Here is a 6,825-nt window from a genome sequence, read left to right on the forward strand (position 1 = left end):
GCTTGCTACCCACTAAATAAGTTTCATATTTCTTTTACTTTACTTCTTATGTAAACAACATGATAGGTTTGCAGCTATGTAAGATAAGACATACCTTCTGATGGGTGAAAAATACAAGTTGAAAAAAAAAGTGTGTACATTTGCACTAGGCTTTCCTGAGAAACTCTGTTTAATTATGTTTGATTGCCTGAAAGATCAACTGACCCACGTGATGGCTGATGCTCAAGTCATGTCTAATTATTCTGGAATACTAAGGTAAGTAAAAGTATAAAAAACCAGGGCTACTGTACTGAAATATATGATGAGATTCTTCTTGTAGCTCATTGTAGCTGAAATACCCTTTCTTTACATGAAATGTTAGGTGTCAAGACTGGGGTTTATAGCAGCTTTGGTGTTAACTTTCTTTTTTTAAATTGTTGTTGATACTTTGTGAATTTTACACCATGCACCCCAATCCCATTCATTTCTCGGTCCTTCCATATCAGCCCTCTACCCTTGTAACATCCCACAAAAAATATCTAGCCATGGAAGTTGTGGTGTGTCTTGGTGTGTCACACAGTATATGCTTGCAAACAGCTTTACTTACAAATCTTTATTGCAATGAATCATTGGTCTGGTTCAAGGCCTCTGACTTCTGCTACACTATAAATATTGGATTCTTCCCAGACTCCTCTCAGATATACCACTGTTGTTTGAGTAATGGAGATTCTGCAGCTTTGGTTCACATGCTTTAGCAACTCATAGGTGTGGTAGATATTGGGGTGGGCCAACTCAAAACCTGAGATCAGGGCCAATGTCTTAGCTGAGTTGTTCAGCCCACCAGTTTTCCTGAGCCAATGCCACCAGGGCCAGGTCTCCCACTCTGCCCAGGTTAGGGGCAGAGCCAGCTCTCCTGTGCCCACACCACTAGGGCCAGCTCTCTCATGGTGCCTAGGTGAGGATCAGCACCAGCTCTCCCATGCCCACATCACCACTGGTACCACATGCCATGGCCAGTGAAGGGCAAGGGAGCTAGCCACATCCCTTGGACATCAACATGGCCCCAGATAGCAGCCCCAACCATAGGTGTCCTCTTGGCCTTTGGTGGTACCAAAAGCCATGGACATCTGTACAGATCCCTGCTGTGGCAGGATCATGGACCCAGACATGACCCATAGTGGCAACACAGCCTGAACATCACTATGGCCTTAAGTGTCAGCTCAGGCTATTCACATCAGGCTGTTCCTCACCATCTTCACATCTCTACTTGTGCCTCTCTTCATACAGCACAAACCACAGTGTTTCTCTTCCTCTCCCATCCCTCCACCATCTACTTACTCTTCATAGTGGCACCAGCTCACCCTTTGAGGAGGTGGGTGGCTCTCTTCTTGTTGGTATTCTGCCTTTCCATGCTGAGAGGCTGAAGGTGGGCCTCTCTAGTGTCAGCTTTCTAGATGATGATGCTATAACTGTAACAAATGGGATCAACGCAATAACAACACAGGTAATTCACGTTATCAAAGCTTTACTGCTCATTTATATTGCTGGGAGTTGTCTGTGGCTCTGCTTCCCTTTATCTCTGCTGAAACCAAAGATAAAGGAATAAATTCCTATCTTGGAGAGTGATCACATAGACAAGCAAAGGAGAACCACCTGATGACTCCTAAAGTCACTCATTGAAAATTAATTATACACATCATTTATGCTTCCATACCATTTGCCAACAAGAATAACAGCCAAATCTATTGGCAGAAGAATAAAAAAGAAGTCATTTTCACGAAGGGAACTGCAAATAAAATGAGGAATCGTGGTCCACAAAAGTGCCCTTGCACAAGGCAGTGACTTTGGTTACCTCATGTATGGTTTAGGGAAATAGGACTGAGTGTCTGTAGACCTATGCTTCTGATCTCAGTGTGTAATGTTTGAGAAACTGGGGAGGATGCATGTTGGAAAACTTAGGCTCAGATTTATTACTAGTTCTGGAGCAAATCTCGGAAAAAGAAAGTTGTTCTAGACAATGTTACAACTTCTATGTCCCAGGGGTATGAAATACTAGCAATGGTTTCTTGATTCTGAGAAAGAGTTTCACAAAGTAGTGAAATAAACTAAGAAAATGACATGATTTTTGGAATGCTTAAATTATTCATGCCAAACCTGTCATAAGAATATAGATTCCCCAGACATAGATTCTACAGAGTTAAAGGCACCCCTTTATTTCTCTCTCTCTCTCTCTCTCTCTCTCTCTCTCTCTCTCTCTCTCTCTCTCTCTCTCTCCCCTCTCTCTCTCTCTCTCTCTCTCTCTCTCTCTCTCTCTCTCTCTTTTTCTCTTTCTCTCTCCCTCTCCCCCCCTCTCTCTCTGCCTACAAACCAGGATATTGGTCTCAGCTAGTGCCCCAGTACCATGTGTGCAGCCCATGATACCCACCTATTAAAAGAGGTATTTTGTCATACTGTCTCTTCACAGCAATAGAACACTAAGACAGTTGTTTATATTTTTTAATTCTTTGAGAACTTCATATATACATACACACATACATACATACACACATACACACATACACACATACAAACATACAATGAAATATAATCATATCCACAGACCATTTCCCTACCCTAACACCTACACTTCCACATTCTAACATCTTACTCTCTCTTTTTTTTTTAAACAATTCAATACATTTATTTAATGGTATCTATGTATTTGTGGGTGTGGGAGCATCCACTGAAGCATGGGAAGCCTACCAGGGCCACTCTCTAATAAAAGAAAGATTTCCCTCCTCCAGAAGTTATGAGTTGCCAATAGCTCATCAGGGCTGGGACCCCACAGATGTTGGATTTGGACTGGCCTGATCTTGTATGGGTAACTACAGCCATGACATGTCCAGAAGACAGCACTCCACATTATTCTTAAACTCATCTGTTCGTTCTACCTCTTCTTCCAAAATGTTCCCTGAGATGTGGTGGGTGGAAAGAGAATCAATAGTATTATCCAATTTAGGAAACACAGTTAATACTATGCATTTCAATGCTTATCTTTAGACTTGTAGATTAGAGGCATTTTAACCTTCATCAAAAAGCTTTTTTCCAATAGGTAGTAATGAATGCATATACTCACAGCTGTTTAAATGTGGAGAACAAGCAACTGTGGAATAGTCAGATCTAAGCAAGATACCTCTATCATACCCCCTGTGCACAGGCTCAGAGATCATCTTGGAAAAAGGAACAGGATTATAAGCCAGATATAGGGAAGGATTTCTTCACAGTGGTGTTTTATGGACATGACATGGGTGCTATAAAGATGAACTCACATTAGGTGGAACTACACATAGCCAAGCCAGCCAAAATCCCAACATGGACAAGGGATGGGCTGCAAAGATATGGTAGATGTGGAATTCTAATGACTTGCAAGCTATTGCAGCCACTGTGGTTGTTTGAAAATTTGAGACAAGACTCTCAGTGTGTGTACTTGAATTGTCTAGAAATGGGTTCTCCATCACAAGGAGGCCTGTGTCTGGCCTGAGCAACATTCAAATTAGTACTCTGTCTGCTGCTGATTCCTGATCTGCCAGACCCACCTGGTACAAGGCCAGCAGAGAGTCCACCAGGTCTGCTACCACCAGAGACAACTAGATGGCTAGACGTCAGCATAAGAACACAAACAATAAAACCCAGTGCAATATGACAGCACCAGAAACCAGCTATTCTACCACATCAAGACTGGAAGATACTATCTCACCTAAAGCACAAGGAAATCAGCATAAATCTGAGGTTACAAAAATGATAGAGGCCTTAAAGGAGGAAAGGAATACATAATAATATATTCAAACAGATAAAGGAATCGAATAATCCCTTAAAGAAAAGCAAAATACAATCAAACAGGATAAGGAAATGAATAAAATGTTCAAGACCTAAAAACGAAAATGGAAGCAATAAAGAAAAGACAATCTGAGACAACCCTGGAGGTGGAAAACCTAGGAAGAGAACAGGAACTACAGACATAAACATCACCAGCAGAATATAAGAGATGGAAGAGAGAATCTCAGATGTAGAAGGTACAACTGAAGAAATCGATATATCGGTCAAAGATAATGTTAAACCTAAAGTGTTGCTGATACAAAATATCCAAGAAATCTGGGACACTATGAAAATACCAAACATAAGAATAATAGGAATGGAAAAAGAAGAAGACTCCTACTTATAAGGCCCAGAAAATATTTTCAACAAAATCATAAAGGAAAAATTCCTCAGAATAAAGAAAGAGATGACTATAAACATACAAGCTTACAGAACACCAAATATATTGGACCAGGAAAGGAAATCCTAGTCAAGTATAAAAATAAACCTTTCAGAATTATACCAGATATCCCAACAGAGATTATGAAAGCCAGAAGGACCTGGGCAGATGTTATGCAGATCCTAGGAGACCACAGATGTCAGCCCAGACTGCTATACCCAGCAAAACTTTCAATCACCAGAGATGAAGAAAACAAGCTATTCCATGACAAAATCAAGTTCTAACACTACCTATCCACAAAGCCAGCCCCATATAAGACACTAGAAGGAAAACTCCAATCCAAGGAGGCTAAATACATGCATAAAAACACAATATATAAATATTTTCACATCAACAAAGCCAAAAGAAAGCACACACACACACACACACACACACACACACACACACACACACACACACTATAATTACCAACATCAAAATAATAAGAATTAACAGCCACTGGTCATTTATATCACTTATCATCAATGGCCTCAATTGCCCAGTGAAAAGGCACAAGCTAACAGAATGGATGCAAAAACAGAACCCATCATTCTGCTGCATAAAAGAAAATCACCTCAGCAATAAAGGGCTAGAAAAAAGTTTTCCAAGCAAAGTAGCCATTCTAGCATCTAATAAAATAGACTTTTAACCAGAATTCATCAAAAGAGACGGGGAAGTATATTTCATATTCATCAAAGGAAAAATTCTCCAAGATGAGATATCAATTCTGAACATCTATCCCCAAAATGCAAAGCACCCACATTTGTGAAAGAAAAATTAATAAAGATTAAATAACACATTGAACCTCACACATTAATAGTGAGAGACTTCAACACCCTACTCTTTCCAATAGATAGATCATTGAGACAGAAACTAAATAGAGAAATAATGAAACTAATAGATGTCATGAATCAAATGGACCTAACAGACATCTACAGGACATTTTACCCAAACAAAAGAATATACCTTCTTCTCAGCACCTCATGGAACCTTCTCCAAAGTTCACTGTCTATTTCAAAAACCTGTATACCACAAAACAGGAAGAATCTGAATGAAATAAAGGATTTTCTTGATAAATTACACTGACCAAAATTGAGGCAAGATCAGGTAAACAGTTTAAACAATCCTATAACCCCTAAGAAAATAAAAGCACTTATCAAATGTCTCCCAGCAACACCAAAAGAGCCCAGGAACAGATGGTTTTAGCATAGAATTCTACCAGACAGCCAAAGAAGAGCTAGTACCAAAACTCCTCAAACTATTCCACAAAATAGAAATGGAAAGGATATTGCCAAACTCATTCTATAAAGCCACAATCAACCTAATCCATAAAACACAGAAAGTCTCAACAAAAAAGAGAATTTTAGTCCAATTTCACTCATGAACTTGATACAAAAATACTCAATAAAATACTTCCAAACAGAATCCAAGAATACATCAAATATATAATCCAATGTAGGCTTCATTCCAGGGATGCAGGGATGGTTCAGCATTTGAAAATCCATCAATGCAATTCACCATATAAACAAATGGAAAGAAAAACAATCACATGATCATCTCATTAGGTACAGAAAAGCCTTTGACAAAATCTAACACACCTTTATGATAAAGGTCTTGGAAAGATAAGTGATACAAGGCCCATACCTAAACATAATAAAGGCTATAAACAGCAAACCAAAAACCAACATCAAACTAAATGGAGAGAAACTCAAAGCAATTCCACTATAATCAGTGACAAGGCAAGGCTGTGCATACTCTCCATATCTCTTCAGTATAGTATTTGAAGTTCTAACTAAGGCAATAAGACAATGAAAGGAGATCAAATGGATACAAATTAGAAAGGAAGATGTAACCATATTGCTTTTCACAGAGATATGATAGTATACATAAATGATCCCAAAAATTCCACCAGAGAGCTCCTGCAGCTGATAAACACCTTCAACAAACTACCTTGATACAAGATTAATTAAAGAAAAACCAGTAGCACTTCTGTACACAAATGACAAATGAGCTGAAAATGAAATAAGAGACACTACACCCTTCACAATACCCACAAATGATATAATGTATCTTGATGTAACTCTAAGTAAGCAAGTGAAAGACCTGTATGACAAGAACCAAGTCTTTGAAGAAAGAAATTGAAGAAGATATCAGAAGATGGAAAGATCTCCCAGGCTCATGGATTGGTAAGATTAACATAGTAAAAATGGCCATCTTACCAAATGCAATCTACAGATTCAAAACAATCCATATAAAAATATCAACACAATTCTTTACAAACTTTAAATTAAAAATTCTAAACTTCCCCTGTGCCCAAATCTGCCTATCATAATGTTCTACTTGTAGGCTCCTAGGACCCTCTGGATTTGGGCACAGGGGTCCCACTCAAACTAGGCACCAGACAAGGACAATACAGGCGGTAAACCTTAAACCCCTACCCAGATCTAGACAATGGACAGAACACTCTCCACAGTAGAGTGGAGAGTGGGATATTACGTTCTCACACACTCTGGTGCCACACCTCTGACCATGTCCCCTGGATGGAGAGACCTGATGGCACTCAGAGGAAGGAC

Source organism: Acomys minous (assembly GCF_964271855.1).
Source record: "Acomys minous genome assembly, chromosome: 17".
NCBI classification, from domain to species: Eukaryota; Metazoa; Chordata; class Mammalia; order Rodentia; family Muridae; genus Acomys; species Acomys minous.